The sequence below is a fragment of the Typopeltis vanoorti genome, chromosome 3, assembly GCF_054136105.1.
Source record: "Typopeltis vanoorti isolate ZY-2024b chromosome 3, IOZ_Tvanoo_1.0, whole genome shotgun sequence".
Classification (NCBI taxonomy): domain Eukaryota; kingdom Metazoa; phylum Arthropoda; class Arachnida; order Uropygi; family Thelyphonidae; genus Typopeltis; species Typopeltis vanoorti.
In genome coordinates this window covers 139,507,152-139,531,424 of record NC_143551.1, presented here as the reverse complement: position 1 = coordinate 139,531,424, position 24,273 = coordinate 139,507,152, and the positions used below count along the sequence as shown (strand labels likewise).

At 34.5% G+C, this 24,273-nt stretch overlaps 1 protein-coding gene across 2 annotated transcripts in view; it reads right to left on the bottom strand.

Moving 5' to 3' along the window:
- abo (de-etiolated protein 1 abo) overlaps window positions 1-22,095 on the bottom strand; it is a 144,385-nt gene extending 122,290 nt beyond the window's left edge. For both annotated transcript variants that reach the window (XM_090416061.1, XM_090416064.1), the window contains exon 1: window positions 21,900-22,095. The gene's annotated coding sequence lies outside the window, so the exon portion shown is untranslated. The remainder of the gene's footprint in view (window positions 1-21,899) is intronic.
- Window positions 22,096-24,273: the final 2,178 nt, after the last annotated feature.

Here is a 24,273-nt window from a genome sequence, read left to right as displayed (position 1 = left end):
TTCCTGACCTGCTGCATTCTGTCTTTGAACACACTGCGCAAAAGATGCATTTTGTGGCATGCCGGGAAGGGCAGCACATTGAACAGTATAACCAGTGAATGCATAAATGAAGTGAGTAAAATATGTTATTTATGCTTGTGTCCACTTTTCTCCTCACACACACACACACACACACACACACACACACACACACACACACACACACACACACACACACAGAAAAAATACTACATCTATATTCAATACATCATACAGGCCACTGGTGGTAAAATTTGGAATAACTTTTGTTTCTCAGATTTCGCTTCCGCATGACACGCATTGTATTCCTGCAAAGTTTCGCAGCATTTGGATCAGTGGGTGGCGCTCCACAAAGTCTTAAACAGAGATATTTAATTTTGGTCACACTGTATATTCAAAACAGACAGATATCATGATATTTACTACTCCAGTCTAAATCACGCTTATATGAGCTAACGAGCACACTATTAAAATTCAGTGCACAGTATGAACAGTTGTATTAATAACATACAAAACTTACATATGTCATTCAGAAATTATGGACAACATGTTTCCAGGAAGAGACGATCGAAATTAAATCTACTTCAGTGAAGTATCCAAGTCTGATTCCAGATATTTTTATGATGACTGGAATTGGTGGCACTAACCACTACATTTATTAGAGTTATCAGATTTGAAATACTGTTATTTCATATAATCTTGATGTTCCTGGATTCGAATCTCAGCAGGAAGGCCCGTCTATTCAAAATGACGTATACAGCGTACTTGATAGACAGCGGCCAAATGATAGGTGGAATAATTTACCCTTAGTCGAGGTTAGAAAACTAAACTTGCGAAGAACTCATGCTCTTCGTTCTTATTTCCTGTTGAGGTAAGACAGTAGCTCTTTTTACATCTGATTGTGATCTAGTTGAAGATGATATTTATCTGGAGGTTTGGTCATATCCAATAGTAATCATAGTGATTTTGTTTTGTTCTTCCATGATATTAATAATAATAATAATAATAATAATAAAGGATTCAGTAAAACAAATGGATTGTGCTCGGTTCTCGGTTAAAGTATCCAGAAAGGGCATGCTGTTGTTCTCGTTCAGTGAACTTAATCATTACCCCTTGAACTTAATATTATCGAACTGTGGGTATGGATGTTTGTTGGTGAATGTTTTTAAATGTTAAATGAATTTTATCGGCCGGGGAGAATTTAGAGGCCTGAAGTGGCTTGAAAAGTTGTGTGTTATAGGTTTACGGAATTGTGAGTGGAATTCATATATATATATATATATAAAAGGCAGTCACCCCCCCCCTTGGATTATACACCTTATCTAATTTACCTCTACATGCACTCAAGTAAGATTCAGGATAAGAGAACTTTGTTGACCAAAATGTAAGTCTATCATGCCCAGAGAATACTTAACTCTTATTGTCAACCGGATGGATTGGATTTTGCCAAGTCCTTATCACCAGCTGGATGAGTGGCACCATAAACTGTACATAATTAGATAAAGAGCCACAGGTATGCTTCTGAGATTATCCAAACATCAAAATGTAATGTAGTGTATCGTTCCCAAACAGTGCTTTCAGATTATGATGCATCCGCCTCAGGTTTTAATTATAAAGGCGATTATTGGTAGATCTGAATACGTGTTAAGATCCACCATTCACTGGTGTCTGCAACCTTTTATCCTGCAATTATTCTGGATCAGCATGCATCTCACAGCCTAACCTTCCAATAAGTTTTGCAATTTAGGCATCTCATAATGAAACTGGTCATACCAATTGGATCACTATTATTCTAAATCCAGAATCGTCTCGATAATCATCAATTATTTTTATTTATCTTAATAAATATGTGGTTGCAATACCGAATCTTTCTTTTGAACTGCTAAACCACAGAAACCTACGCCTACAAAAAATGTCATTAGTCTAAAGTGGCATCCTCGTACTTTGAAGCGATATCCTACCAAACCACTAGACGTTAGCGATCTTAAAATATTTCAGCGAATGTTTGTAGTTCTTGAATCCAAATGTGTTTTTATTTACTACTATTTTATCTGAAGAAACTGAAAATTTCAGGCGTTTCATTATTGTGAAAAAAAAAGACTCTACATATTGGCGTGGATTCCTTCTAATAAACTTGAAGCAAGCTCGTTTATTTATTTTTCCGAATTTTCTGAACTCTGAATATTTGTAATATTTAGGATAAATCACGTGATCATCGTATTCCATTTTGTTAATCTTTTTGGCACGCAGAGAGTGGTAATATTATTGTGATGATACCCTTCTGCACCTTCTCTACGACTTTTTCGTCCTTTCTCAAACCAAACCACACATATATCTGAGCACAGTAGTCGATATATGGGTCATTTTCATGGTCTTATAAAAAGGAATAAGAATATTCTTATTTCTGTTCGTTAGTCTTGCTGTGTAATTTGCGTTCCTTTTAGCACTTTTGTAATGCTTCCTAGAATTTCCGCTATTTTTCCACTATTACGTCGAGATCCCTGCCCTCATCAGTTACCCGTCATAGGGTCCAAACCAGAGAAATGGTTGAGGTCAACATTTCCCCTAGAACCTCATTACAGTATAATACACGGTCTGCAATCTCTTCAATCCAAAATATTCTCATTAAAAAACGTTAAAAGTGACATCATTATTGAACTAACACACCCATTATAATCCGTTCATAACTCAAACGTATTCAAAGATTTCCAGTAGATTCAGAATGGCTAAACATTTTACTAATCACCGTTATACTCTTGACAATACTTATCCATACAAGAATTTCTGATGCTTATTATGCATATGGAAGTTAATGATATTATAAATAAGATGGTGGGTGAATAATAATTTCTCTTATCAAATGGTTAGAGGTAACGGCAAGGAAATCTTGAACCAGAGGCATCTATAAAGAGAATCAAGGTTTAGTAATCAATGGTTATGACATCATTGTCATTGTAATGACATCATTACAATGACAGCCGTTTATGTTTTTGTTGATATCCTCGACTGTATGGTCATATCTTTGACTGTATCACTGTATGGCAGAAAAACAAACATAATATACTAAACAGCTACCATTTTTGAAATGTACGAAGTTATGTTAACAACTAAACTTAATATATATTATAATGAAAGTTAAAATACAGATTCCAAATAGAGTTGAACAGTGTCTTTCAAGCTACTGTTGTTTAGATTTACGACCAAGCAAATAAATACAAATGCATGACACGGCAATTCAAGTTAAATAAGGCGAATTATTCTAGAAAATATGGAAAATATGGTATCAGAAACTTTTGTTTCATTTTCTGCAATTATTCTATTTTTTTTTAACATGATTAAAAATGTAGAACTCATATATCCCATTCAGCTCGATTTGTTTCGTAACCACATGAGACATTGGGCTCTACTTATTTGTAGTATTTTATTAAAATATCATGATAAAATAAAAAACTCCCACTGTTTTCAAAATCACTTCAACAAATTTTCATTAATAACACTTCTTAACTAATTGTTGTCTTGATTCATTTTATGCAACGAATATTCCGAGTATTAAATATTCGACATTGAAAGCTTATTCGACTTATTTTGATGGCATTCGTAGCCATCAAAATAAGCTATTTGTGCAAGTTTTTCTTCCTTTTGTGATTTTCTGATATAAGATGCTTCCATTTAAGAACACGAATGATTTCAGTTAGCGCAATGTACAGTTTTGTACATCACACTAATCATTATCAGTACAAGTTTTCGTTGTTCACGGCAAAATGCGAACGTTACTTGGCGTTGGACTAGAAAGATATTATCGATTTTGCTCAAGAGGTCGTACAAGTGCATTGTGTGTATACCGTCTCTGATTTAGGAAAGTATAAATTTGAGCAAACAAACCGTTACAATTTTTTTTTTCGTTGTCGCTTTACTTGGTCTATAGCGGGCTAGCGAAAATAATAAAAACTTCCTATATTCTTTCACTGTAGTATCTTTCATTGAACATGAATGATACCACTTATTATGCACCATTGCCAAATAATATTGCCCTTTATGAATGCCTTAATTTCATTCTAAAAAACGTGCAAACTAAACACTAAAAACCTTCATTATGTTCAAATATTCAGATTCATTGATAATAATAAGAATAGGAACATGTGTTTAATGTTGTGAAAGTAGAACTTTGGTTTAGAAAATACATTTTCTAGAAGTAAATAAATAATTCAAAATCATTGGGAGAAGACAAATATTGTTGGTGGAACGATGTCACTGAGCATAATGTCGCGAATATACCTTCATCATTGTCTTATTTTCATACATTATCCTTGTCTATTAAGATTAAACCTGAGAATTTCTAAAAGTGATTTATTTTGAAGAGTGCTTAAAGATCAAAGTTGGATAACTGGCACAAGACCTCCACGTAGCCTTTTAAGAAATGCGGAGAACCAACCTGGGCTTCTAATCTAATGTACGATGCCGGCTGGGGATGTTGCCTGCTAAAACGCCTCCATTGTTTTCGTCAGGGAATCAGGGCGAAAGCGAAAAGTAAGTTATAAGAACAAATCCTAATTTAACATCAGCAGAGTTTAAGATTGGCCCCATCATCATAAGAAGCATTATTGAAAAGGAATGTGAACAGAATAACTGGATAAGTAACAGATCGGAATAATAAGTGTTAGTGAAGCAAAGACAAAAACAGGTGAGATCTTTCTAAAAACGAATACATGATGCTATGTTCATACAATAATCGGGAAAAAGAAGTAGCTATAGTATTCAACACCAAATATGAGAATAATCTTGAATGGCATGCAGTATCAAGTAGTGTTGCGTACGAAATATCAAAATAGCGAATTTGAACAATGAGACTTATTGATGCCGGGTCTCACAGAGGATTCTACTAAGAAAGAGGTGGAGGAATTGTTTGTCATTAAATAAGGTAGTTGACATAAAAAGGAAGAAGCTGGAGCTTGTTGGAGATCTAAACGGGAATAGAAAATGAATTACTAGACATATGGAAATGTTTTGGGAATATTTGGAGAAAAGAGCAAAGCTAATAATAATGGTAAGTACCTGCTGTATTTCTGTTTGAGGCATGGAGTTATTATTAGCACCGTGTTCCCATAAAAATGTGCACAAATTCACATGGAGAGAAGAGAAGATAAGAAATAGGAACAGTCTCATTGACTATTATTATTATTACTACAGGGTGTCCCAAAATTCACGCAAGAAGTAATTTTGATAGAAAACACAGGTTTTTAATTAAAAATTGTAATTTCTTATTGATTCATAAAGTATACAGTATAAGGTTATGCATGGAATAGCATATCGGGTAAATGGCCTCCACGGCTTTGCTGGCACATACGCACTCTTTTGTCGAAATTTTCGATGACCGTTTTGCATAAATGTGGCTGAATTTCGTTGATACAGTGCTCAATTTCCTCCTTCAAGGCGTGGGTGGTCGTAGGCTTGTTGGCATAAACCTTAGACTTCAAAAAACCCCAAAGAAAAAAGTCCAACGGCGTTGAGTCACATGATCTGGGTGGCCAATTCTGATCACCAAAACGGGAAATTACACGACCAGGAAATGACTCATGCAGTAATTGAATTCTTTTTCGGGCTGTATGGCATGTGGCACCGTCTTGTTGAAACCACATGTCGTCCACATCCATAGCTTGCAATTTAGGCACAAAAAACTGGATTATCATGTCGCGATAGCGAGCACCATTAACTGTTATTGCCTTACCAGCCACATTTTCGAAGAAGAATGGACTGATGATGCCTCCAGCCCAAAATCCGCACCAAACAGTGACACGTTGTGGATGCATTTGTTTCTCAACAATCATTCGTGGATTTTCTGAACCCCAAATGCGACAATTTTGTCGATTAACGAAGCCATTACGATGAAAATGAGCCTCATCGCCGAAGATGATTTTGTTCGAAAAATAAGCATCCACTTGTTTTTGTTCCATAATCCATTCAACGAACTCTCTTCGCTGTGTGTGGTCAGTAGGCTTCAGTTCTTGAGTCAATTGAACCTTGTAAGCATAAAGATGCAAATCTTTCGTGAGAATACGCTGTAGCGAGCTTCTCGAAATGCCCAATTCAAGATCACGGTGCCGAATTGATGTTCCTGGACTCTCAACAACACTCTCGCGAACTGCTTCGATGTTTTCTGTTGAACGACTTGTTGAAGGACGGCCAGAGTGTATAAGATCACTAATTGATCCAGTTTCCTTGAATTTTTTAATTAATCTTTTCACAGTTGATGAAGTTAAATCACTATTCCGACCATATTTTGTACGAAAATTGCGAACTGTGGCTGCCAATCCTTCATTATTTTTAAAATATTGCTCAACAATGAAAATGCGTTGTTCTTTCGTGTAGCGCTCCATTTTTGATAACCCTGAACTGTCAGCTGTCACGCTGTCTTTTTTTTTCTCGTTGGCAACACTTTACCGCACAAATGGTGCTAAATTTAAATCTTACGTGAATTTTGGGACACCCTGCATTATGTTATTTTTGACAGCGATGTTTTCTCAGTAGTTCAGGACACCAGTATACAGAGGATCTGAAATTGGATGTGATCACCATTTAGTGTATCTATATGTTCACTGAGCATCTACAGATGCCGTATGGTCACTCTGATGCTCGGTGATGTGGCACACTAGGCCTCGCCTTGTAGTCCTGTTGTTTGCTTTTCTGGCGACCTCAACTCTGAAGATCACTCACTCCACATACCATCCATCCATCTCATTGATGGTCTACCCCTTCCTCTTTTTCCAGGAACTTTAACTTCTATTATTGTTCCGAGAAATCCCTCTTCCATCCTTTCTATGAGTCCAAAATATTTTAACATTCTTCTGTCAATATCCTTAAGGAGCCTTAAAGTTCTACTGATCTTTTATAACACCCATTCATTTGTACGCCTTTCAGTATATGAAAGGCGTGCAAATTTCCTTGTCCTGTATCATCAGCATATCTCAAATTACTGATCAGTCTACCTCCTATCTCAAAAACAGATATCCGTTTCTTATCTGACTTCTTTATGTTCGAATCTCACATCATAAGTCGCTGTTGGAAAAACAACTGCATCCAAAATCCTCAACTTTTTTCCTATGCAGATATATTCATCCTTCCAGATTTTAGACAGGTCTCTGACTGTTGTTTTAGCCATTCCTAACCTTCTTCTGACGTCTTCAGAACAGCAATTCTTCACATTAATAATGGATCCCAGGTACTCAAGCGCTGACTTCCTCAATTCTTTCTCCATTAAGGTACACTTGTTTCTCAAGAGCTTCTCTGTTTGCATTTCCATTGAGAACTATAATCTTTGTCTTACTAGGATCGAGTTGAAGTCCATTGTTATTAATGATCATGTTAACTTTGTCAAGAATAGGTCCTAGTTCTTCTCTGTCATTACAAAGCAGTACTGTATCATCAGCATACCTCAGATTACTGATCAATCTACCTCCTATCCTAATTCCTGTCCCGAACTCATCCAGTGCTTTACGCATGATGTCCTCCGAATATATACTAAACAAGTGAGGAGAAAGTAAACATCCTTGCCTAACTCCTTTTCCAACTTGAAGCCAGTCAGTCAATCCAACACCTGTTCTTACCGTGGCTTCTTGCTCCTTGTACAAGTTGGCTATCAACCTGATAGTGTGTTGAGGAAAACCCATTCTTTTCATTACTTTCCACAGTTTCACATGCTCAATACAGTCAAAAGCTTTAGAGTAGTCTAAGAAACACATTACCAGAGGGAGTCTGAATTCTTTATATTTTTCTATAATCTGTTTAAGGCGACGGATCAGATCTCTGGTGCCCTTACTTTTCCTAAAACCTGCTTTTTCCTCAGGCATCTCTGCCTCAACTTTGGCCTCAGTCCTATTTAGCATGATCTTCAATTTTGCTTGCATGAGATATTAAAATAATAGTTCTATAGTTCTTGCACGCCTTCATAACACTTTTCTTATGTAGTGGTATGAAAACCGACTTCTTCCACTCTCTAGGCCATGATCCTGTCTCCCATGTCCTTGCAATCAATCTATGAAACACTCTTATCCCTCCATCCCCTGTGGCTTTAATTAACTCTGCTGGGATTTTCTGCACCTGAGGCCTTATTGCTGTTAAGCTGCTTAACTGTGCTTTCAACTTCATGCCTAAGTGGAGAAGGTTCCAAAGCAAAATTTTCCTGGTGAGAGGGCTCCAGATTTTCTTTATCCACTGTGCTATAGTTCACAGTATTCTTTCCATCTGTTTTTGATTTCCAACTCTTCTGTTATTAATGCTCCATTCCTATCTTTGATGACATTCAATTTAGGCTTAAACTTGTGCTTTAAGTCACTAACTAAATACAACATCTTTTTATAATCGTGCCTCCTCATCTAGAACTCTATTTCTTCACGTTTATTAGTATAGAACTTTTCCTTGTCCTGCTTGAATGCTCTTCTGACTTCTCTATGTAATCTCTTGTATTCTTCAGTCCCTATGTCGCTTTGTTTTCCCTACCGCCTTCTTTTGATTAGTTCCAATGTTGAATCTGATATCGTTGGGTCCCTTGGTCTTCTTATTGGGTCGAGATACTTCTTCACTGTATCCTATATTATCACCTTGACTCCTTCCAAAAGCATTTCTGGTGAGTTCTCCTCATTAGTCTCCAAAAACTTTAGTGTTGAGCAGGATAAAATTGAATTGCATATTGAAATTTGATTTTATTCTGTTTTTAAAATTTAAACTAATCAAAGTTAAGCAAGTTCCAGAATGAACTGTAGACTCAAATACACAAACATTATTCAAGAAAAATGAAAGAGTTTGAAAACAAGAGATTGGAGATTCAGTGGCAAACGTTTAATAAAACATTGCTTGATTGAGATAGAGAGGCATGTGGTGAGGTTATCAGTAAGGTCAGAAAAATTAGAACTCCACAATGGACTCAGGAAGTTAAAAGGCAGTCAATGAAAAGAAGAAAGCGTATTGAAAGTTTCTGGGAAATAAATCAGCTTGGGCTCTCAGAAAATACAGAGAAACATGTAAGCTAAGAAAAATTCATAGAAAGACTTTCGCAATAATATTATTTATTATTTTTATTATTAAAATCTCGACATAAAAGGTAGGATTAAGAAGAAGAGGAAGGATTAAGAAGAAGAGGAAGGATTAAGAAGAAGAAGAAGAAGAAGACTTTTATTATTATTTCGTCACACCTCCAAGGAGTCCAAAGGCTCACCGAGGTCTTTGAACGTCGTAATTACCTTTGTATAAGTACCTTTGTACTTGTAGATGTCAGGAGTAATTATTTTTAACGATAGTTAAATGAAACAAGCAGTGATTGCATGGTGTTAGAATACACAGGAATGCAATCAGGAATTCATATCAATAATTGAACTAGAGAAAAAAGTCATCAAACACCGGAAATGTGAAAACGGCAGCTGAAGTAGATGATATTCGAACGAATGCTGAAATATAGAAGTATAAACGTTTACTGTGGCTACACTGTGTTATTAAGAAATCCTGGTCAAAATCCTTTGACCAGGATTTCTTAATTTTGCTATTATTATTAAAAATGAGAATATTAGGAAAGAACTTGACAGGTTTTCCCCTTGCACAAATGCAAGGGGAAACTTGGAGACGAACAAGCTATATTCAGGCCAAATAGAGGTTGTCAGGGTAAGATTTTCACTTTAAGACAAATAATTGAAAATCATGGGAATACGGCACGTATATCACAGATATGAGATATGATATATCACATATACCACAGATATGAGAGTTCTGAGAAAGAATAAAGTGAACAAATAGCATGAATTGACAGTATCATATTAAAACTGAGAATATTAGGAACGAACTTCACATTGTTAGCATTTAGGAATGTGTTAGCGAACTAATCTCAGGTGGTATGGCCCCTTAAATAGAATGGAAGAGGAAAGGTCAGAAAACAATATTTCCTTGTCTGGAGATGGTACGAAAAATGCCCAAGAGAAAATCAAGATCTTGATGGATTGATACATTAAAATGTGCCTTAGAAGACAGTATAAGATCTGATAATATTGGAGTTTTGAGAAATAACTGCTAATTTGGATGGAGGAAAATTGTCGATAGAAAGTTAGGAAGTATGTAACTTTTTCATGTAGTATTATCATAATATCCTATCAGCCCCACCCCCTGAGGGTACGTGTCAGGAATTTGATGATAATGACGATTGATTTTGAATCCTAGCACATCAAACCAACTAAAAGGAAGTTGACTTATGATTTGCAGATATCATATCTTCTAAGAACCAGAAATTCATAATGCTTAATAATCTGATTATAGCATTACATATTGATATAATTGAACAACTCATATTGCTGAATTTGGCTCTTTTCGGGATTAGTAAAAGATTCAGAGGCAAGATTATCAGGCAAGGCGACAAGGCGCTGTCTCTTAAAAAACTTGAAACTTTGAGAGGATAAATAATAAATGATATATTCTCGTGAATATATTTTTCATTTAGAAAATTAAGATTTATGTTGATTTTCAGTGATTTTTCAGTTAAAGAAAAAAAAATGGTGATTGATGTAAAAACCACCGCATTCACCCCCTTCCCATAATATCATAACCTTGTAGACATTTAAATAACCACGTCAACGACATTAACTTTTGAAGACATTGTAGGCGATCTTTCTTTTGGAAAGATATGAAATAAGTACCAGGATGTTCGTTTAATGTTATTGATATTTCTGATAATCAAACTTATGCTCATTATTACTCATACTGTGCTTTTTAGGAACCAGGTAACAACATAGATTGATAATGATGATGATATTCATTCTGTAGAATCCGCACTGCTGGGGGGGGGGGAAGGCCTCTCCGTAATGTTTAAGGGTTGGGTCTACTTTTCCCCTGATAATCCAGTCCATCTGGAGAGAGTTTATATTTGTATGTATGCATGCATGTGTGAAATTAGTGAAAGGCAATCACAACCACCCATGCTCATCGCAGGATTCGAAACCGCAAGAGAGCGGATACGCTAACCATTCTGTCAACCAGGCCGCAGACAGATGACAGATGATAGACAGATAGAATAACTAAAATAATTTAATTCCTTTTCCCTATATTTTGCTAAAATCATACTGGCATCATCAGGAACAATAATCAGGGAAAGATACGCGCACACATATCTTTACCTGTGTAAAGGTCATACTTTAGGATTAAGCCTTGCCTTTATTTTTTCACTTCAGCCTCTCATGTCGATCTTTATACACCTAACGGGCTTGTTAAATGCACTTAGCCCAAGGTGGTACAGTTGAAGATTGAGGCTTTGCTTTGCTTGGCTTTTTCGCTTCAGTTTCACTTACTCATGCAGAGCTTTTATACGTGTGTGATTTATCATTGAGTATTGATCCTGATGATTCCAATTTGACTTCAGCGAGAAAAAAAAAAACGAGAAATAGTAATTAAATTATATTAGTCATAATATCATCTACGGCAGGGATGGCCAACCTATGGCGCATTGGATGATTAGAAGTGGTGCATTGGATTCCAATGATAATAATAAAATAAAGCCTGTTTATGCAAAACGTATTAACCAAAAACCGGTTTGCAGAAAAAAATTTAAAACTTAGTAATTATTTTTAGCGATTTTATTGTTTCGTGCACATCTTTTGCACATTCAACTTGTTTGATCCTGAGGCGCCAAGTGTTAGCAAACAGCAGTATATGTCACAGGTTTTTGTCAGTCAGTTTACAATTGATACTCTGTGCTACGGAGTTGTGCTTTGTTCGTCCTTTATGACCATTTGTAGTTTTGTACTTTTTCGAAAATTAAGCCTTATGTTTACATACAGTTTCCAATCACAGTGCAAAAGAAAAACGGAAGTGATAGTAAACGTGAATTCAATGAACAGTGGGAAAATGAGTTCTTATTTATAGCGAATCCGTCAGGCAAGCCGTTGTGCATTGTTTATGAAAACACTTTTTCACGCAATAAAAGACATGATCTTAATAAACACTATAAAACACATCAGACTGAAATAGAAGGAAAACTGAAGCTACTGCTTGGATCTGAGTTACGGTGAGAGAATCGTGTTTTTATATTAAATCAGTATATCATGTCTATATTAAATATGTCTATATTACACATTTTTACTGGAAGTTTTTAAGGGTACAAGAGTTGTATGACGCATCTGAACTAGTACGTGAAAAAATTGGCTCATGGAACTTAAAAGGTTGACCACTCCTGATCTACGCGGTCACCCCCTTCCTAAAAATATCAATATGAATGTCATCGATGATATGATGAAAGAAGTATTAGGACGGCAATTCTATTTTATAGAAACCACATCTCAGCTGCATATAACCCCTCCTTTTGACTTAAATCAGCACATACCTCCTTCTAAGAATATTCGCCACCATTTGTGATATATGCTATTTGGACTCTTCCTCCTCATAACTAGATGTCTATGTGCTATTGTTCTGCTGTTGAATGTACTTATTCTGGTCCTCACCCTTGAAGATTGCAGCAACTTATTATTTTGTCCGAAAGGTGTATGTTCTATTTGGTTAAGATCTTTGCAAGTTATTTAAAGTTTTCCCACGCTACTACATGTGCAGTAACATCTTTAATAAAATGCGGCGCAATGTTGCGTTAAACACTGCCACAACGTAGGAAGCACTGCATTGTCCAGAATTTCTGCACGCTATCAGTGTCATCCTTCCACCCTGCAACCAACTGTCTGAGTACATACTGAAATTTAAGAAATTAGATTTAAAATTTTTATAGTAATAAATAATATAATAATTTTTTGGGTTACAAAATAACTTTTGAAAAAAAAAATAATAACGGTCAGCTCTATATTTGAAGTTATTAGAAGAAAAATAAAAATAAAACTTTATAAAAACTCCATAATTACAACAGGTAATCGATGATATAATTAATAATAATACAGTACTTACCAAGAGGAACTGTTTACAAGTACAAATATGCAGATTTTAAACGCCAAATGTAATAAGAACACTCCGAATAATTCGTCTTTATTTCACCACTGTCTTACGAATACTGTTCGATTAACGAGCGTAAGTGAATCATACTCTGAGCCACGTGGTGAAACGGACCGTTATAGTTGTCAATCTTAAAATCCTATTCTGCTGACAAGGACCGAATAGGACTTCCAGCGTCCTCCAGCGGCGAAATCAGCGCAGTAGTAAATGATATCTACTATTTATCAACAGCAACCAGAGCAAATGTAACTGAATTTTATTGTTTTCATTTCAAAATAGAAACCATCCCCGTGAAATGGCCCGTTATACTTGTCACTCTTAAAATCCTATATCACATTACACCTGGTTAGAATCGTTAGAATGGTTAGAATCGGTTAGAATCGTTAGAATTACTTACATTGGCGACATGACGATTTCACAGAGTTCTGCACCGGTTGAACCGGGCCAAACGACTACTAGCGCTTCAGCGGAATGAGACTCTAAGGTCTCGTAGAAAATACATACAATACAAAATTTAAAGAAAGAATGAAACTTCAATGCAACCTGCAGGGACTGCAACCGCCTGCAGTGCAGGCCCTGCAGGCCCACTTCCGCCGACTCTGGGTAGAATTATTGGAAAGCTTGAAGGCCGCAGAATTACTGATATTGCCAGAGAGTTTGCGATCTCGCATAGAGTTGTATCCAGGCTCTGAGCTGCGTTTCAAACCAATGGAATGTGTTCCAGACGTTTGCTAAGAGGTCGTCGCTGTGCCACGGAGCATGAAGGCAGATTTTTGGTTTTGCTGTTATAACCAAAAATCTGCCTTCATGCTCCGTCAGCATACAAGTCGGCTCCATTCAAGCACATATACATGGATATCTTTACAAACTGTGCCAAGATGTCTACGATAAGTAGGCGTCCTTTTATCCGCAGCTCATCGTAGAGCACGTTTTCAGTGGTGGTGGTGGTGTATCCATAAAAAATGGATAAGAAACCAATGGGCTAATGTACTTTTTACAGATGAGAGTTCTTTTCGTCTTCCCTTCGATTCTAGACGACACTTGATTTGGCGTGAAAGTGGTACTGCTTACTATCGCGAGAATGTTCTTGAAAGGGATAGATACTGCGGTGCTATGGAGGCATTCTATTTAATGGACGCACCGAGCTACAAGTGCTGGAAAAAGGGACTGTGACTGGTTAACGATATTGCAATGAAGTTCTTCAACGTCATGTTCGATTGTACCATGGTGCTGTAGGCGAAGAATTCATTTTTATGGCTGACAATGCCTTTTTTGCTATATCTTGAATTACTTGGTGTCGTACGACGTTGTGAGAGTTGCATCGCAGTTCGGGGTGGACATATTCCATACTGAAATGTCTCTCCTCATACTTTTCTGTAAATACTGTATATTAATTTTTTAACTAAGTCCTTAGGAAATTAGTAGCTTTTGATTTTTGTTGAATTAGTAACAAATAAAAACACGTATATACAAAACACATACGGTATATATATAACACATTTTTATGTAATATAATTTATTAGAAAAAAAATCAGAAATCAGCTAATGCCTTTTATTCCGTATAGGGAGCAGGTAGACGAGGCCTTTTTTAGCCCTATCTAACTTTTGGAGACTGAGTGGACAGTTTAATTTTTACTGGTAGCCAATCAGAGATAGCTGGCCCAAGGTTATCATCAATTTAAGCAGCCCGCAGTGAAGAGACGGCTCAACAAGTATCGCTATCTCGTGGTCCCTGACCCTAACCCAATATTTTTAATGTCGGAATAATGTAGGTTCTACGGTCGATTTTTTTGAGTTTACGGGACGAAAAATCCTATTTTCCTGGAGAAAAAACCCGCTTGCCTGTGCCAGAGATAGACTAACTCGGGAACTGATCGAAAAAAGGCTTAGAAAAAGTTCCTCTAGTCGGCGACTAGACTTGAACTTAAGTCTATCTTCTGATGGTTTAGCGCTGAGGAGTGCACACATCACTTCCATTGAGCTACACAGGCTCTATTAAATAATTTATTAGTAGTACACTTGAGAATAAATTTATGCCCACATTAGTCATGAATTTATTTTCATATACAAGTAAAAATGCAATTCTTCAATAGCTTTTGGACATCAATGTACTGTGTTCTATTATTTTCTTTCATGATAAAATAGGAGAAATCTGTTACACTTAGTTCTGCATAGCATATGTATTCAAATTTCTCCTTGATTTACTTCTATGGAGGCAGTTTCCTGTTTCGATTTCTCATACAGTTTTTATCATATATATTATTAGATGTATAATTTGCATATCCTTTCTGTATAGAATGAATCATTATAGCGAGCGTGACTAATGAATAGGGGAAAAACGCTGATCTCATGTATCGCTGATGGATTCTGGTTATATCCGCGTAGAAATCCTAGCACGTCATATTTGGAAACTCTGCATAGATGCTCTCATCTGTTCTTTGTGATAAAATATTTGCATAGCACGTTACTTCCTGTTCTCAGTGACAGAACTTCCATTGGCTCCAAAGATTCAGGTTCTGCAATTCTTAATCTACAAGCAAGCAAACCTATTCCATTCCCCGTTTCTGGTCAGAAACGGGAAGGGGAATAGGTTTCAGTGATACCTGATAAGGATATTTTGATTTCTTTATGTAATTCAGTATGATAATCATGATTAACATGATATTCGACATGTATAGGAACCATTATATATTGAGTGCACACTTTATTATGAACGCTTCCCGTTTTTTTTTTAATTTTTTAAATTTATTATTATTTTTTTTTAATGTTGAGTTGTTCCTAATAAATTAACCACTCAGGTTATATTCCAGGCATATATTACGGTTCGTACTTCTTCTCAAAAGTGTGCAGTGGTTCTGTTACGTTATATTCCTGCTATGTTACGTTCATAGTGGTTCCCAAAACTTTGCAGCAATTCCTGTTACTTTATATATGGAATTATATTCTCCGAAAATTCGGAGAGATTTCCCAGATTGTTTAAAAGGGATAAAATCGTTCATATTTAAATTTGTAACCTTTACAGATATCAACGATATCTGTAAGAGTCTAAAAAAGTACAGACACATATTTTTAAAATACATAATATTAGTTATAATATTAGTTAAGGGGATCAAAAAATCCCTTATTGTTTTTCAGCCAGTAAGCGAAACTAAGATCGAAAACTCCGATCTGAACGTTTCATGCCGACGAACTGTCAGCGTATCCAAGCGAAGTGACCACTTGGTAGTGCCACACCACGGCAACTCGTTGCAAAGGTGGAGCAAGATCCCTCACTGTTCTTGATATTTTCTCATAATGTAAAATAAAAACACACAGCTCTTAGGAGATGTAGTACTGTTTTACATTATGAGGAGAGGTCACTACCCAGACCAGTTTCAACCTTTTTTTGAGGTCTCATCAGTGAGTAGCTAGACCTAGAATATCAGAGTTTAAGTGAAAAGAACTTACATACTTTTGCTATACGATTGCCAGAAAGGTGTGTCACTATATTATATTATAACATAGTATAACTAAGATGAAAAGCCAAACGGCTATTTTTTTCTGGCGAGGTTAGTCAGTTAAGGGGATCAAAAAATCCCTTATTGTTTTTCAGCCAGTAAGCGAAACTAAGATCGAAAACCTCGCCAGAAAAAAATAGCCGTTTGGCTTTTCATCTTAGTTATACATAATATTATTTGGTGGTGTAATTAACAGATAATTTTAGTTTGAATGCTGTAATTGCTGTAATTTGATTGCCTTTTATAGGCCTCGGAAAATTGCCATAAACTTATAAGATAATCGAGATACAATCGCTTTTTCTTTTTTTTATATTACTATGAGTTCATTAACTTCGTTATCAAAGACTAAAAATAAATCGGATGCTTTTCGTAATCTTCAAAAATATTATAGATAATTTTGCTGCTGAAACAGGTGTGCATTTTTTACTTGTACAACTTAGTAGTTAATTATTCTTTAGTTTTGTTCTTACGCTTTTGTTTAAGGTTCAATTGCGTCATAACTTGCCTAATGAGTTTCATTTTACTTTTGATTGCATCAATTATGACGTTTTGAAGAAATGTCTCTAAAACTTTTGGAGTGTTAATGATTTCTTTTCCCAGTGATTACTAAAAATTATAACTTTCCATATGCTTACACTGAGACATATCACTCTCCTACTTGAAAAATCACTTGGTGATTTATGAATCCTTATGATTCCTCACCGCTAATTCATTTTTTTCTAGTTTTAATTTTCAAAATATCCTTTTCAAAATTTATTTTGCTTTAGTTTTAATTAGTTACAGAAGGCAAGGACTTTATTTTTTTGCCAAGGGTCCTTATCTTCACAGTGTTATAGGAATGTCACTGTATTATGCAATTCTCATAGGGAAGTATAGCGCGGAGGTTGTTTTAGCTGTGGTTATTATGGTTTGTTTTGTGTGCGATCAGCCCGTACATATTGGACAGATATAATCTTCTAGGCCTTGCTTTTTTTTTTTAAAAAAAAAAAGATCTACAGATTTATTATTATTGGATAGGCAGACACCATCTTTTACAACCAACGACGCCTGAGAAAATCACGATAGACAAGTGGGGACTTTAGAATCCGTTATGAAAAAAAAGAGAGAGAGAGATAATTTTAAGTATTGTGACTTTGCAAACTCCTGAAAGATAGGAGAAGGCATGGAATATAGGGGTATTGAGGTAATCTGTAAGAAAGGTGGGATTTCATATGCGATGAAACGTCATGTATCATTTAAGGTCTGCTTATTTATTACCAGCGATGAAAATGGTCTCTCACCTGCTTATTTTAATGCAATTGTTCTTCCTCGGTATTTCTTATGTCATCCTAACATAAAACTTACATGACGATGATCAAACGAATAAGTTAACAACACAATGTCTCTTAAGAGTTCTGATATCAGCAATATTAAAATAGAAAACGGTTATAAGTTCCAGTGATCTCTGTCCCCTAACCCCCTAAAAAGTACGTTGACTGAAATCAATTAGCACAAATCTGTAGCGTTGGCATTCAGATTTTTTTTTTATTTCTAAAAGTTAGTGTTTTAAAAAATTATATATATATATATATATATATATAATCCACTGCATTCGTGAAATGGATCAGCTGTTTTAGCTATTCTAATTATTTAATAAGCAACTTGCTCCGGAGCAATATTGATCAAGGGAACGACGTACTGTTGAATGGCGTATTTCTGTTCATGCGTTAGTCTGGCTTGATTTAAGAAGACATGCTTTGGTAGTATCTTAAGAACAAACAATCTTTGTTTTCGTGCATAATTCTACAGTGTTCTTCACTTCAGATTTTTTTTCTCTTCATCTGATTTGATCAGTAGAAAGAGAATATCCTATATTTTAATTACATGAAAATCACTTGATTAATAGTCAAATTAATATCGTTGTAACGTTTGTATATACTGAAGAAAACTGGGCGTTACGAATTTGTGTACAGTTCCATGAGTAACTTTATAAAATAGTCATATTATAATTTGATATTGCCTGTGATCAACTATTTATGAACTTGAATTTTCTCAGTCGGTAAGCCCAAAAATGGAATTACCCATCAGAATGGTTCCATTCAGCAATAAGAAGACATTTTTATTTAATGTCGCGAAAATTTAGGGTTTCTGTTTGTTATTTCATTTCCCCCTCCCCAACCCGAAAAAAACAAAAGAAATCTCTGTCTCTTTATTTCCTCTGGAATTCTGACACATCCCTAAATATCTTTCATGGATTTGGCCGACAACGAAAAGAGATCAATGACGGAACCACCCAAGTAATAAGGCCAAATGATGCTGTATTTTGCACACGTTTTTATATTAGATTTCTTTTTATCGATGGAGCAAATAGCGAAGTCTCAGGTCACTCGGCAACAATTCTGCGTGTGTTCGGCAGCAGTTGGAAGCAGGCCAAATTTACACTAAGCAAGATTTCTAAGTATTAGCTTGGCACTATTGAAATACTTACCTATTTTTTTTTCTTTCTTCTTTTCTTTCAGCCATTCAATTATATTCATTTATCTATAAGAACCAAACGGAACTTATTAAATAAGGAAAACGGTAGAACAAACTTTCCACATTTCTGTGTTCCATTGATTCATTTCTATTCAGTCTAATTTCTGATTATACGCATTACAGCAACAACGAAAAATGTTATGAATGATGACGAAGCTGATGCAGAAAGTGTAACTAATGTAATTAACAGTAATAAGGGAATTAGTAAGTGTTTATTTTAAATTAAAATTTCACAACATCCAGGAAGACTATAATTTCCTTGAATTCACTGTTTCACTACATCAGCCTAATTGTCTTCCTTCTCAAAAATATGATAATATGGATTTTACTGATTAATAATAATGAAAAATCTTTTTAATTTTTTTTATTTTCACTTTTCTTCTTCTTCTTATACTTAGAACATTCACAAATAGTCTATCTGAAGTCATTTTTAATGATAATTTATAACGCACAATCCGCACTCTGATATACATAACATCCAAATTATTCTTTAAGTGTGACTTCAGCTGCATAGCCTTCATTCAGTTTTGTTAAAATTTCTGTTTGTAATTTTAATTTCTATAAACATAACTGCACGTCCCTGTTCTGATTCTTATCGAATTTCTGTCACATTTCCCACTTTAAATGAATTTAGAGAACACAGTTCCGTTCATAGTCATCCAATGACTCCTTACTTAAATAACTGGTTAAAGATATAATTACACTTTAGCAGTTTTAAAAGTTTTCCCTCAAAAATATGAAGCACTTCTGTTTTGTATTTACTCTCAGAAGTAATTATGCATATAAATTACTCCAAAAAGAAAATTCATTTTATTTTTGAAGGATTTTGTGTGTTTCTACTCCAAAAGTTTTCTTCATAACGATAAAGGGGCTGGTTTCACTTTTCGGCTGACTACTCAAATGAAATCAAAGCGCAATATTTCACGCAGAGCAGTTATAATTAAGTGTTTATGTTTGGTTCATACATAAAATGGCATTCTCTTAACTAGCTAGAAACATTGCGAAACTCAGTCAAGTAAAAACGTCAACTTCCCTCGACCATTTAGAACTTGTCCATCTGAGCCATTTCTCAAACATGTTTGAATAATCTTTATGCTAAATGATTGCGTAAAGTTTTAATATTTATTATACGTAACTGCAACTAGCAAGCATTTTACTTGCAATTTTCTTTTACATAAATAATAAACTTTAGAATTAAATAAATAAAATACACTACATTTATTATTATTATTATTATTATTATTATTATTATTATTATTATTATTATTATTATTATTATTATTCATGTTCATTAATGTAAGAGAAATGGAAATAAGATCAAAGTTTAGTATATTTTTTATATTGCCTATTGCAGTTTAGTTCCTTTAAAGCAAGCTCAGTTAGTGCTCAGTTAGTATCAACTTTTGCCTATCGTTTTACTAATGTTGGAAACATTTCGTGAAATCCGTTTTGTGAAAGTCGAATTTTTCTTCATCGACTTTGATTTAATGATCAGATCTTTATCTAAAACTGAGTCGTCGGACGAGCCGAGAGAAATCCCAGCCTCTTATGCTATGTCTTTTAGTTCAATAGTCTTATGCTATCTCTTGTGTAGTTAGCTATCGATCATTGCGAACTGGTTTGCATATTTTTTTCCTGCCTGTTTTATTACAATCTCTGCATCCTTAGCCTCTCTCAATGGTTCTCTGACATGTTTTGCATTGTCATAATAACAAACGCTTGGTTTCGATTGAAATGTAACGCATAGACAGAATACTTTTTTTCGAAACGACACTCAAAGAAACAGCTGTTTTTAAAACAGTTACTTCGTCTTCAAAATTGCTTCATTTGGAGTTCATTTGAAAATTTTCAAATTCGCTAGCCTGGTTGGATTTACTGATCAGGATTCGAATCCCACTGTGACATGGATGCTTATAAATGTTTTCAGATGATTTTTGGAAAGAGAGAGAGAGAGAGAGAGAGAGTCACTGAAAGATACCAATTTGGCTTTGGAAAGCTATGAAATAAAATGATATTAAAAATCCATTATGCTTTCTTAAATATTTGCCTATGTAAGAATAATGGATTTTTAATATCCTTTTAGTTCAATAGTTTCCGATGCCAAACTGAAATTTCAAGGCTCTCTATCTAATCATTATAATTCACGCACTGATGGAAAGGCCCGGATGTTTGCCCTCGTAAGGCTTCTGCTTTGTCTCTGATAAGAACCAATAGTTCGAAACAGCTGTCCATCCCGTGAAACCTTAATCAAATACACCAATAAAAAGAGAACGTACCATCTCTTGAGCTGAATTCGTTGTCTTTTAAGCAGTGCAATACCAAGACAATTCCGATACCAAAGAATTTATTTTCAACAAGCTTTTAGACCAATTCTAAACTTTTTAAAAGTTGGGCTCTTTGGCTATGAAAGAAGTAGAGATTTTTCATATCCTTTTATTTTAATAGGTTTTAGATTATTTTCATCGTTTTATGTAAAAAATACCACTGTCTCCACTGTTGTTTTTTAATAAGAAAAATTAACAATATTTGATAATAATTTCTTTTTCATGTATGTATCACAATCGCTTCGTAGCTTTTCTGTTATAAAAGACGATGCATATAATCTTTTCAATTATGTACAAATATAGGAGTCATTTATATATTAAATCAGTCGAAATTGGGTGAAAATAAATTTTATGCTCAAAGTAAAAAGAAACAAAAAATGCTTCAGTACTTTTCTTAATACTCCATAAGCACCTTCAAGTGCTTTCGTCTTTTCACAAAAAAAAAAAAAAAACGGAACCACCTAGCCGAACAAATTTTCAACTTTGGGATCCTTACTAAAACATTGAAATTGTTTCAATCTTTGTTTAAATAGAACAATATTTAGTACCTAAATCACATAAAATGATAAAAATTATATATACTTACCCTTCTAAAGCTTCTTATAATTATCACTGCAATTGCATACCTTCAATGACCGAAGGAGTGTAACTGCTGTAATAACTGCTGTTACATCGGATCTTGAAATGATGACCACATTAAATCACTAGTGTCAAATTATGAATGATTACATTTTATATAAGACACTGAGGCTTCATTCTCTCTCTCTCTCTCTCTCTCTCTCTCTCTCTCTCTTATGGAAAAATCATGGAGCGTTCCAACGAAACACCTTTGTTTTAAATTCTTCTTCTTCTAAATCATTTTGAAACTTGTTTTTCTTTTCTATTTACATGCCAAGATTATGTTACTGAAATGTGTCACCTGGGACCGGAATAATCGTGACTCACAATACTTCAGAGTGCAAAGAGTCCATAATTGGCTGAACCTTTTTCAGACAGAGCGTTTCTCTTTCCTAGGAAATGAAGGGAAAAAAAAAAAAAAAAAAAAAAAAAAAACATTTTGATGAATATAAAATGTATGAGGAATAATGTGATTATTGGTGAGCACTTAATGAAATGATCTAACACGAAATGGTAGATACTTTATATGCTGGAAACAACGGAATGAACATGAACATTATAAAGTTTCATGTGTTTACTTTCCCGTAGTCAAATGGGTTTCAATAGTTTATGGAAATTTATGAACAAAAATTGTTGAAAATTGTTTGAACGAGAAATTCGTGCACTTTTAATCGTATACAGTGATACATGCTTTAAAGTACAGAAGTTAGACTAGATCGTACTGTTAGTTAACCACAAAGGAATACAACTGTATTCAAATATAACTGCATATGGATCTGTAATGCAGAAGAGAAAAAATGTTTTCTAAAGCGTAATAATTTAAATGCAGTTATTTAAGAATATTTAAATAAAGTTATTCAAACATAACCGAAATTAGATATTAATATCAAAATTCGGTTCTACAAAGAAATATACCCGTATTCAAATATATGGATCCGTAATATCTATCTGTGTTACAAAAAGAAAAGATTATTTTCTAAACAATCTTTTCATTTCTATATTTAAAATATAAATATATTTAAATATATTTAGTGTTTTCTAAACAGCCTTTACAATTTCTGTTCAATTTAAATAAAGTTATTCAAGAACAAACGAAATACATGAATATCTTATTTCAATTGTTCTTGAAGAAAATGAACCTTGCAACAACCGGCATTAAATATTAATATATTTAATTTAAGTTGTTGTTATTGTTGCAAGGATCTGCATTGCAAGACTTCGATCTTGCAGTGCAGAAAACACTGAAGTTAACATGCTTAAAAATGAGATAAAAGATAATCAATGTGTTTTCTGCAACTAAATCACGTACTTTTTTTTATATTTAATTGTTTAAATTAACAGTTTCATTATGATAATAAAATGTGTTCGAAATTTATTTTAATGAAACAAAACAAATCATAATAATAAAACATTTTTTTCTGGGTTAACCTGGAATTATATTTATTACTTAACTAAAATTACCATAAAGTATATTCGTTCACTAAACATATACGGTTATCATGAATCCCTAACGTTTCGTTTTATGTTACGCTAGACTTCCTATGGGATAACCACTGACATAGTAAGTAAATTTTATTTGTTTAATTCGTTACTTACGACCACTTTTTTTTTTCTTAATCACGAGCCGCTTAATAATTTCAGTTGTTTCCCAGAATTTCTATAAGGAAATTTGTCATGCATGGTGAAGTACCAGCGCATTCAAAAATCCACTCCACTCCGTGAACCGTGTCATTGTGTGTTCAGTTACACCTGAGCAATTTTAGTCGTGCAATAAAAATATTTATGTATTAACATAGAAAGAAAAAAAGCAAGCCTGAAGAGTATTATAAAAAAGCAAAACACAACGTGCCTTTATTTTTTCATGATCTCCTCTATTGTTTTAAAAAAGTAGGCTAAACTCAGTTTTTAGTATGCTTAGTTCCCTAAAATTTGCTTTGAAATGTACAGTTTGATATGGATTCCAAACGGAGGGCATCGAAATTTTAATCGGACTCCGATGTCACATGCAAATTTTCTTACGGATCAGAAATCCCAAATTTCGGATTCAAGATTGTGTGCAAAACTCTGCATATATATGTTGTTTGCATTAAATATTAGTAACGCCCTTCTTTAAGACAAAAAGCAAGAAATAGAAGGAAATATCTCTCTTAGCCGGGAAGAAATACTTGAACAGATGAATAAGAATGTTAACAGCTTTTGTTGTTCAGAGCAGTGTTAACAGCTCTAATTTAGAATTAATATCGCATGCCTAAAACATGTTCTTAAATGTATATGGCAAGACTACAATATAAATGAAGCATAGGAGAGCTAACAGAAACCATTGATGGAACATATAAAGACAT